This window comes from Apodemus sylvaticus, chromosome 2 (assembly GCF_947179515.1).
Source record: "Apodemus sylvaticus chromosome 2, mApoSyl1.1, whole genome shotgun sequence".
Classification (NCBI taxonomy): Eukaryota; Metazoa; Chordata; class Mammalia; order Rodentia; family Muridae; genus Apodemus; species Apodemus sylvaticus.
In genome coordinates, this window is record NC_067473.1 from 187,579,311 (window position 1) to 187,590,993 (window position 11,683).

General features: G+C 40.8%; 1 pseudogene; it reads left to right on the plus strand.

Annotated features, from left to right (window-relative positions):
* Nucleotides 1-7,276: 7,276 nt before the first annotated feature.
* On the plus strand, nt 7,277-10,551 carry LOC127679440 (methionine adenosyltransferase 2 subunit beta-like; annotated as a pseudogene).
* The last annotated feature ends 1,132 nt before the right edge of the window (nt 10,552-11,683 follow it).

Below are 11,683 nucleotides of genomic sequence, written 5' to 3' on the forward strand. Positions count from 1 at the left end.
TGTATTCATTTTTTTATGTTACTCTAGAAAACACTAATACAGAAAACTGGGGACTTACCAGTAGGATGTGGTTTCTTGCTTAAATACAGACTCTGAGAAAGGCTCAACATTGCATGTGGGTCATGAATACCCAGTTGTAGTCCTTAGCTGACTGGAATAAAGACTTTTTAGTTGCTTCATAGAATATGTTTTAGTGTTCTTCTCTGGTAGGAACTCTACAGCAGTTTTGTCTGGCTGGGCAGACACTCCTTGAATATGAAGAAGAGTAGGTATATAGGAAAGATTAGACCTTTCACTAAAACTAGTGTTGGAGCCTGTGAGTTGAATAATTGGGGAGGTGCAAGTACAAGGTTTGCTGTACAGCATTTTATGGAAAAGGCAAGAATTTAATGTTTCTTAAACTGGCCATTAAGCCTTCTTACTTTAGGGTGTCTTGTTAACCCCACCAAATGAAAGTGAAGACCTCTACCCAAGTTTTATGATTCTCTCAACTCCCTGAAGCTTACCTAAATTTTTGTTTATAAGAAGTGATAAAAGGCTAGGTGGTGGTGGTACACGCCTTTAATCCCAGCACTCTGGGAGGCAGAGGCTGGTGGATTTCTGAGTTCGAGGCCAGCCTGGTCTACAAAGTGAGTTCCTGGACAGCCAGGGCTACACAGAGAAACCCTGTCTCAACAAAACCAAATCCAAAAAAAACCCAAAAAAAAACAAAAAAAAGAATGATACCCCAGACTCAAACAGTGTATAACAGCAAAGCCCATTTATTCTGCAGAGAACCAGCATGGAGGAGTCTACTTGTACATCAGGATGGAAGACAGAGCTATGGACTTTGCAGGGTCAATTCAAATAGGGTAGCAGTGGGTATCTTCCCCTGGATTGGTTGACTCTATCTCTAGGGATATGGGTGCCTTTGTGATTGGTTAAGGCTGAGGGGGGGTGGATTTAGAGGGGTTTTGCTGATCAACTATCAGCTCAGGCTAGGTAATAGGGCAGCTTCTAACAGCTCCTCATTGGCTGGGTGTGAGGGGTGGGTTGTTCCTGAAATTGACTTGTTTTGAACTTTTCCAGTTGTGGGAAACAGAAACTTAGGCCTAGTCTCCCAAACTGCCAATTTGCAGCCTGTCAGAGAGGCAAATTGGCTCAGGTTAACTCAGTTCTCTCAGTTGCATTTCTCTTTGTTTTTTTTTTTTTTGTTTTTTTTTTTTTTTTTTTTTTTACCCTCACTAATAAGACACATGTGGATAAGTCCTGCATGATGGCACACCCTCCGGGAGGCTAAGGCAGCCTGTGCTACACTAGGCACAGAATGTTCGCTTCTAGGAGAGCATTGGTTATTTTTAGAAAACTCTTCCCTCTTGCAGTAATGGAAATGGAATTCTAGATCTCATGTGTGCTATGTGCTCTGCCCTTAACTCCTAGTCCTGTTTATTTTAAAATCCTAATGTTGTATATATAACTTTTATTGAAGTACATTGAAAATGGAAGATTGTCAAGATTTTAAAAGGATTATGCAGAAAGTTCCTTGTAGATTCACCTTCCATATTACTACTATTCTTGTAGGAAACATCTATTAACAGCTTTTTTATGCAGTATCAAGGAATATATATGGTTATCTGAAAATTCTGGTGCATTTTTTTTTTCTGTGAAAAAGCATTTTGTGGATGGAAAGCTGAAGCAGGAAGATTGCTCCTTCAGAAATAGTCTGGACTAGGGAGTAACATCCTGCAGCAATCAAAAGAGAGATGTATTCGAAGTTAGATATTCTTTCTTCAAAGTATACTATAGCTACAGAGAGAATGTACATGCAGATACAAAAACAGCTTGTAGGACTGTAGAGATGGCTCAGTGGTTAAGAGCACTGACTGCTCTTCCAGAGGTCCTGAGTTCAAATCCCAGCAACCACATGGTGACTCACAACCATCTGTAATGAGATCGGATGCCCTCTTCTGGTGTGTCTGAAGACAGTTACAGTGTACTTACTTATAATCAATCTTAAAAAAAAATAAATAAAAAAGAGGGGCTGGAGAGATGGCTTAACGGTTAAGAGCACTGACTGCTCTTCCAAAGGTCCTGAGTTCAAATCCCAACAACCACATGATGGCTCACAAACATCCATAACAAGAACTGGCACCCTCTTCTAGAGTATCTGAAGACAGCTACAGTGTATTTACATACAATAAATAAATATATCTTAAAAAAAACTTTTAAATAAGTTATTAGACTTGACAAAATCAACATTCTTTATCATTCCTTAGTCTTAAATGTGTTTCATTATTTTTATTTATTTTGTGTATGTTATTCTTGCATGTATGTAAGTATACCAATGTGTATGCCTGGAATTTGAGGTTTTATGAGATTTTAGAGCCTCTAGGTCTGTAGTCACTGGTGGTTTTGATTTGCTAGGAGGGTCTTCTGCAAGAGCAACAGGTATTCTGAACTGCTGAGCCAACTCTCCATTTCTGATTTTAAAGATTTATTCAGTCCCGAGTGCTGGTATCACAGGTCTGAAAAGGCACCAGCCCTTTTCCCATGATCTATTAGTCATTTCCTGCTGCCTTTTTGCACTGTGCCAGTTTGTAGCTGTTGAAAGGTGAACAATCATTCTTGCTCTTACTCTTTCTCTTCCCTTCTCCCCTCTCTCCACGTGCTCATGGCCAGCCTCTTCTCTACTCTTCTCTCTTGGCCTTTCTCTGCCCCTCCTACCTTCTTAACTCCCCTCCCCTTGCCCTTAACTCTATGCTACACTTAAAAAAAAAAAAAAGGAGAAGAAAAAAAGGTTAAAAGCAAGGTAGATACAATATTGTGTAGCATTCAGGATGCTGAAACAAGATGTTGTGTTTGAGGCTAACTTCGGCCATATGGTATATTCCTGACATAAAAACATAGAAGAAAGTGGCTAAGGAAATGGCTTAGTGGGAAGAGGAGAGCTTGGTATGAAAGCAAGAGGACCTGGGTTCAAAACTGCCAGTGCCCAAATAAAAGCATGGCGGCTTGTGCATCTAACCCCAATATTGAAGGGTATGCATATTTTGGTAGTTCCAGGCCAAGATGGTGAACTTTAAGTTCAATGATTGGCCTTGTCTCAACCAGAAATGTGGAGAACCTCTGGCCTACATATGCATATACACAGATGTGGGCACCTAAATGCATGTGCACAGGGAATACACCCTGACACAGAAAAAAGCTAAAACTAAAACCCAAACAACTAAGACCACACTGGAGAAAGATGTCAGTTTTTAAAAAGGAGAGTATGTATTAGGAATTTGACAGACCCTCAGGAACTTTGTTGGCTACTCAAAATATGGCTTGGGCTGCTCTAATTTTGCTTAAACTCTACTTCTATAGCTGCTGTAAGGCCCTTTCCTCTGGGTTGGGGTGATTATTGCCATCTTGAAGCACTGCATTTGTTATTTCCAAGCCATTTTCATGACATTGGGCCTATTATCATTCCTATTTGGAGTGAGACGTTGGTTCATGAGGCTGCTCCCCTCCAGGGTTATATAGATGTTAAATAGTTGCTAGAAGACTCTTATGTATAGCTTGTCATTGATCTGCCCATATTCCTGTAACTAACCCTAATAAGCTCCCTTAGAGCTGGATTTGACTAGAATACTTTTATTACTGTCTAACTGGGTTGAATAGAACTGGTTGCCCAGGGAGTATCATAATAGTTCACCAAGAATTCTAGATCAGTACTGGCTATTGCTATAAATGAGGTTAAAGAGTCTAAAGGAGTTTCAACAAGGCTCAGGGGCAGCTGGGAAAATAAGAAAATCTTGATGTTTTATTTTGTGTGTATTAGTGTAGATAACTAACTCTGCTGGAGGTTTGCAGGGAGCCATATTATATACTATGTCAGGTGTTAATACCCAATTGAAAGGTTGGGAGATTTTCAGAGGAATTTGGCAACATAAGACTTGATAAGTAAAAATATAGAAGCTGATAGCAATTTAGGATTTCCTTAGAGAACATCTTATCTCATAAGAGTAGAGGTTAGTATAAGGATGTGAGTCAAATTACGTATGAAAGACCTAGACCCCTAGCGAACTTAAGAGTCAGAACTGCATATTTGGCTAAGCCCCACCTGGTTGGACCCTTAGTTCTGGGAATTGGTTGACCTTGACCTGGCCCCAGGGCTAGAACATCCTGCTCTGGGAACTAGGTAACCTGCAAAATTTGAGCCATTCTGTACTTCCCCATTCTGTTCTTCCCCATTCCATGCATGTTTTTTTTCTCCACCCCTTGCCTTGTGATTTTCCCCCTTAAATACCCCTGACTTCAGTTGCTCGGGGTCGAACTCCTCCATCTCTGTGTGGAATATGAGTTTGGCCCCAGAGCACTGGTTTCCCGAATAAACCTAGTGTGATTGCAGCAAGGGTGGTTTTTTGTGAGTTCTTGGGGGTCGTGTTATCCCGCGATTTGAGTGAGGGTCTCCTCTCTCCAGGAGTCTTTCACATAGGGTGTAGAATATGTCAAATTTCACAAAATGAGTCCAATCCTAGTGTGGTGGTTTTAATGAAAATGGTTCTAATAAACTCAGAGTGGCATTATTAGTGGTTTGGCCTTAATGAAGTAGGTGTGGCCTTGCTGGAGAAGTAACTCAACAGGGGGTGGGCTTTGAGTTTTCAGAAGGGCAAGACAGGCCCAGTGTCACGCACTTTCTGCTGCCTACCAATCCAGAAGTAGAACTCCCAGGTACCTCTCCCAAACCATGTCTACCTGCTTGTGAGGCACCCCAACTCAATGTTTTTAGACCCCTAAACAACTAGCCCACAGAGTAACTTGTTTTTCTGCTTTCAGCTTGAGAAAGATAGCCCACCCTGTTCTAGTTCAATGTTTAACTATACAATGCCCCAAGGACGTTTGCTCCAGATAATCTCTAACCTTCCTTAAGGCATAAACTATTGCCTGACTTCCTCATTCTGTACTTCCCCATTCCATGCATAATTTGTCCTCCATCCCTTGCCTTCTGAATTGTGTCCTCCACCCCTTGTGATTTTTCCCCTTAAATACCCTTAACTTCAGTTGCATGGGATCCCACAGTCCTCTACTCCTGTGTGGTGTACAGCTGTGGATCCCAGAGCTCTGGAATAAAAGAAATCCTCATGTTATTCCATCAAGACCATTCCTCTCGAGTGATATGGGTGTTGCCTTCTGAGGCATGGGGCGCCCTTGGTTTTGGGGGGGGTCTTACACTTGTTGCCATGATTGTCATGTGGTTATTAGTATTCACTCTTATGCAGATCTGTAATGAAAAGGAACAAGTTGGGCAAGAAAATAGAAAATGTATAGTTTGAGGAGAATGAGGTGAAAGGGGACACCAGGAAGTAAAATTTAAGCCCTGTGTTCAAGAAGACAGATTAAAGAAATACCTGATGTTAAGTGCAACAAAAGGAGTTGTGGTCTGAGGTTGAGATCCCACCCAGCTAAGCTTCCAATTTGTGAAAAGGAATTAAACGCTTAGGCTTTAGGGGAGAGGGTGGTGAGGATGATGGAAGGTGGTAGGTGGTAGGTATGTGCCTTTAATACCAGCATTCAGGAGGTAGAGGTAAGCATATCTCTGAGTTCATGACAGCCTGGTCTACAGAAGTTCCAGGGCAGCCAAGTTTCAGAAGCAAAGGAAACCATCAAAACCAGAAAGCTGGTGTAAATGTGTTTGAATGAGGGGGCCATGTTTGAGTTGAAGCAAGCATTAGAACTTGGCAGCTTTGGCCATGTGGTTCTGACTTTAGAATCAAGGATAGAAGAAAAAGGTTAGGAAATATCTCTTCCTAAGTAAAGCTGCCGAGGCCAGGGATGTCACTGTATGGAGGCCTACAGAGGCCATCAAGCTGTGAAGGCAAAATCTGTATTGTGTTGGAGACCCCAAGATATTTGAGATGCCAGAGCTATTGGATACCTGCAGATGAAAGCTGCTAATGGGGTAGAACTGGCCCAAGAGAAGTATGGTGCAGTCAACAAGGCTGAAAGTGTAAGAGCCTTGCTTGAAACGACCCCCTCTCAAGGAAACATGGAGGAAGCAATCAATGCAAAATGCAAGAAATTTAATGAGCTGACTAGTTGGGGGTCCTGCCCTCAAAGGAGAAACGACTCCAAAGGGACATTACAGGCAGTTTTTATACTTTTTAGAGGCACAGGTTACATTAGTCAAGTTGCAGTTTAAACCCTTTGTCTAACATCTATTGACTGTGTATCTTTAGCTCTGTCTGGAATTTTCCAGAGGTCGTGTGGTTATCAGGTAACACTTTCAACATATCTGCAAGTGGTGATTCTTACTCAAGAATGTCCCTTGGGTGGAGAAAGGAATTTGGCCTATCCTTGACTTCAGGCTGGAGCTGGAAGCTCTAAAGAGGGTGTGGGGCTAAAAAGGCCCTTAGGATATCTTTAAGGCAATTAAGAAGACTAAATTCCTCAAGTGTTGGCCAGATAATTCTTGAAACAAAGAAGGTGAAAGCTCTGTGGAGCCATTACTTCTCAAAAGGGATTGGAAATCTGAAGAGTGTTTCGACATCTGACTTAGAGATGCGGAGTTTGCCTAATTGGCTTTTAGTTTTGTTTCAGTCTGGTATTTCCTCACTGTGCTTCCTTTTCTCCCTTTAGGAATGGTAATACATATTCTATGCTGTTGTATGTTGGAAGTATGTGATCTGCTTTAGTTTGATTTTACAGTGGTTACAGTTAAGAGATTGCTTTGATTCACTAAAGAAACTTTGGACTTTTAAACTGGGTTGAAACTGTTAAAGACTTTAATTCTGAGAGCCAGGAAGTGGAATGCCATTGTTTGAATGAAAATGGCCCCCATTGACTTGTAGGGAGTGGCATTGAGGTGTAGCCTTGTTGTTTTAGGAGTGGCCTTGTTGGAAGAAGTGTGTCACAGGGTGGGCTTTGAGTTTTCAGAAGCTCAAGACAGGCCCAGTGTCACTTGCTTTCTGCTGCCTACTAATCCAGAAGTAGAACTCCCCAGGTACCTTTCCAGAACCATGTTTACCTGCTTGCTGCCTTGTTTCCCTCCGTGATGACAATGACATGTAAGTGAAGGGCAGGAAATGTGATGAATCGAAGATTTGACAGAATGAGACAGAGATAGGATACACCCAGCTCACATGAGGACCACAGAGGAAGAGAGGCTACTTAGCATTGAGAGTGAGAGACATGTGGTAGTGTGGTTTGTGCATATGGCAGTTTTACTGGGACAGTTTTACAGAGAAGGGTGAAGACAAAGAATGAGAAAGCCAGAAGATACCAGGACAGGGAAGTGGGAAGGGGTTGATTGGGGAATGGGGAGGGAAGAGGGCTTATGGGACTTTCGGGGAGGGGGGAGCTCCAGGAAAGGGGAAATCATTTGAAATTTAAATAAAGAATATATCTAATTAAAATACAATAAAAAAGAACATATTGCCAAAGTTAGTATGAGGCCTGGCAGAGCAATTCAATCAGAAGCAGAGAGAAACTGGGTGGTGTAGTAGTTTTCAGCAGCACATTCTTCGATACCAGCTCCAATGTTCTGGGTTTCCAAATAAAAGACATATAAACAGCCTTTATATTTTGCTATGCTTTAATCAACTAAATGGCTGGGCCACTTCCTAAACTCCATGAGGTTAATCTGTCTTCAGCCTTCTGTCCTAGAACTTTGATAGATCTTAAAGTGAAGCATGGATTATGAAGGACTAGCTCACTCTGTCTTAGCAGAGCTTAGTTGTGGACTATCCTGCATCTGTGTGCCCTTTCTTGGACAGTACTTTTTGTCTGCAGATGAACTGGGACAATTCTTGTCTAATGGCTACCTTACCATAATTGGACCAACTCTATATGGAGGTAATGATACTTGGTTTCTTCTTTGAAGTAAGAAGGGGGTATTGTCAGGAGCAGACATGTCTTCTAGTCAAAAGACCTGTTAATAATGAAATGATTTTAAAAGCTACATCTGTGCATCTCTGATGCTTTTAAAGACCACCTCTATATATAGTATATCTGAATTGTTAAACCTTGACATAATGTTGAAAACACTTTATTATAATTAAATCAAAAGCTAATATTACCAGAGTTTACTGTCTGACCTTTATATTACTTTATTATCCTAAAGAGTTTGTAATAGCAGCTATTAGAAGGATTGTGTCTAAGCCTTGTATTCTTAAATGAGCTGCATAGGTACAATGTCTATGTAAGAGTAACAAAATTAAATTTAAGCCGGGCGTGGTGGTGCATGTCTGTAATTCCAGCACTTGGGAGGCAGAGGCAGGCGGATTTCTGAGTTCGAGGCCAGCCTGGACTACATAGTGAGTTCCAGGACAGCCAGGGCTATACAGAGAAACCCTGTCTCGAAAAACCAAACCAAACAAACAAACAAAAAAATCAAAAACAAAATTAATTTTAAATTTTGTATCAATATACAACAATTATCTCAATGAAAATCTTAGACCTGTATCAGTATATAAATTCTGTACCAATGTAAGAATAAATTACTTCAATTCTGCATCAAAATGTAAAGATTCCTACCAGTGTCAAATTATGGCTAAAAAATGTTTTATTTAAGAATAAATTTAGTAGAAGGAGGAGGGCCAAGGGTGTAGGTGCTGTGGTCCCTGGCTGTGCTGTGCTAGAAGAGGCTGTGGTCCTGAAGACTCCGGACATGGTGGACCAGGAGAAGGAGCTCTCCATCCACTTTGTCCACAGCTGCTGCCAGCTGGTGGAGGAGGAAGTGACCATCCCTAGCCAGCAGGTTCTCATTACTGGCGCTACCAGGCTTTTTGGCAGAGCAGTTTAAAACGAGTTTCAGCAGAGCGACTGGCATGCCGTTGGCCATGACTTTCAAAGAGCAAGACCAAAATTCAAACAAGTGAACTTGTTGGATTCTGAAGCAGTTCATCACCTCATTCATGATTTTCAGTCTCATGTCATACATAGTGCTTCGTGCTGCAGAGAGAACAGATGTTGTTGAGAATCAGCCAGATGCTGCTTCCCAGCTGAATGTGTGTGCCTCTGGGAATTTAGCAAAGGAGGCAGCTATGATTGGAGCATTTCTCATCTACATTAGCTTAGATTATGTGTTTGATGGCATAAATCCCCCTTACACAGAAGAAGATATACCAAGTCACCTGAATCTGTATGGAAAGACAAAAATTAGATGAAAAAAAGGCGGTCCTGGAAATAATTTAGGGGCTGTTGTGTTGAGAATTCCTTTTCTGTATGGGGAAGTTGAAAAGCTTGAAGAAAGTGCTGTGACTGTTATGTTCAACAAGGTGCAGTTCAGCAACAAGTCAGCAAACATAGACCATTGGCAGCAGAGGTTTCACACACATGTGAAAGTCATAGCCAGTGTGTGCTGGCAGCTGGTGGAGAAGAGAATGCTGGAACCAACCATCAAGGGAACCTTTCACTGGTCTGGCAATGAGCAGATGACCAAGTGTGAAATGGCATATGCAATTGCAGATGCCTTCAACTTCCCCAGCAGTAGCTTAACACCTATCACTGACAGCCCTGTCATAGGCGCACAGCACCCCAAAAATGCTCAGCTCAATTGCTACAAATTGGAAACCTTTAGCATTGGCCAGAGGACACCATTTCGAATTGGAATCAAAGAATCCCTCTGGACTTTCCTCATCGACAAGAGATGGAGACAGATTGTCTTTCATTAGTTTATGTGTTGTGTATTATTTTAAATGAAAAGTGTAGTAAGTATGTGGCACTTTTCCAAGAATAATGGAAATAGTTTTGTCTGAGTACTCCTTAACTGTGACATATGATCCTTCAGGTAAATAATGCTTTTGCAGTACGGGAAAGTTGGACCGACTGAGGGCAGTCATGATTTTTTGTTGATTGTTTTGTTCTGGCTTACCTTGCTATACAAGTAATGTCCAAGGGCAGGAAGAAACACTGTTAGACTTTGGATGAAATGCATTGTTCATTCCTATAGCTTCCTTTCTTGTTGTTTTGTTTGTTGGCTCTTGTGTATTGATAGTTTCAATGTGTGTAGAATCATATGGAAATCATCATTGTTCACTATTTGCTTTGCTTGAGCCCAGATCAAAATGCTTGGAGAAAACTTTATTTTTGCAACTGTAAGTATGGTTTTTAAATGCTTGATTCTTTAATGTGTTATGTATTTCAGAACCTGTATAGCCTGATGCCTCTACCATGTTGCAAACACTTGATATAGTGCATGTGTGTGTGATTTTTTAAATATAAACACATATATATGTCTCTTTCCTTCTATCTCTAAGTGATGTTTCATACACATGGTTATAATAATGAGCCTTGTAAGTCTTTTGACTACTTCCAAATCCAAATAATAATAAATACTTGCTGGCATGTAAAAAAAAAAAAGAATAAATTTAGTAATCCATCTCCATATATCTAATTTCTTATATTAGTCTATCCCCCTCTTTTTTTAAAATTTCTAACCCCCTTCACTTTACCTAAGAAAGAAAGGATAGAGAAAGAAAGGAAAGGAAAGGCAGAAATCCCCAAGTCTAAGCTCTCTAGTTTCCTCCCTGTCTTAGTCAGGGTTTCTATTCCTGCACAAACATCATGACCAAGAAGCAAGTTGGGGAGGAAAGGGTTTATTCATCTTAGACTTCCACGTTGCAGTTCATCACTAAAGGAAATCAGGACTGGAACTCAAGCAGGTCAGGAAGCAGGAGCTGATGCAGAGGCCATGGAGGGATGTTTCTTACTGACTTGTTTCCCCTGGCTTGCTCAGCCTGCTCTCTTATAGAACCCAAGAGCACCAGCCCAAAGGTGGTACCACCCACAAGGGGCCCTCCCCACTTGATCACTAATGGAGAAAATGCCCCACAGCTGGATCTCATGGAGGCACTTCCCCAACTGAAGCTCCTTTCTTTGTGATAACTCCAGCCTGTGTCAAGTTGACACACAAAACTAGCCAGTACACTCCCTGTTCAAAATTATGACCAATTTCCAAATTATCCCTTATCTGTCTATAATTTATAAAATAACCGAAACCCAAGGAATCAGGATGGCAACTCTTCATAGTTTCTTCCAGTTGACTAGGGTGCTGGGTTTTTTTTTGTTTTGTTTTTTTTGTTTTGTTTTTGTTTTTGTTTTTTAAGAGGTAGAGAGGCATAGGGAATTTGGAAAATTTTGGTTAGACTTTAAAAAGCTACCTTTCTTTCTTCAGAGACTTGAAGTTCTTGTCATAAATATATCTTTCATTTGTTTGGTTAGAGTCACATCAAGATATTTTATATTGTTTGTGACTGTTGTGAAGGGTGTTGTTCCCTAATTTCTTTCTCAGCCTGTTTATCCTTTTAATATAGGAAGGCTTCTGATTTGTTTGAGTTAATTATATACCGGCCACTTTGCTGTAGAAGTTCTCTGCTGGAATTTTTGGAGTCATTTAAATATACTATCATATCATCGGCAAATAGTGATATTTTGACTTCTTCCTTTCCAATTTGTATCCCTCTATCCTCCTTTTGTTGTTTAATTGCTCTAGCTAGAACTTCAATCAAGTACTATAATGAATAGATAGGGAGAGAGAGGGCAGCCTTGTCTAGTCCTTGATTTTAGTGGGATTGCTACTAGTTTCTCTCCATTTAGTTTGATGTTGGCTACTTGTTTGATGTATATTGCTTTTTACTATGTTTAGGTATGGGCCTTGAATTCCTGATCTTTCCAAGACTTTTACCATGAAGGGATGGTGAATTCTGTCAAATGCTTTTTC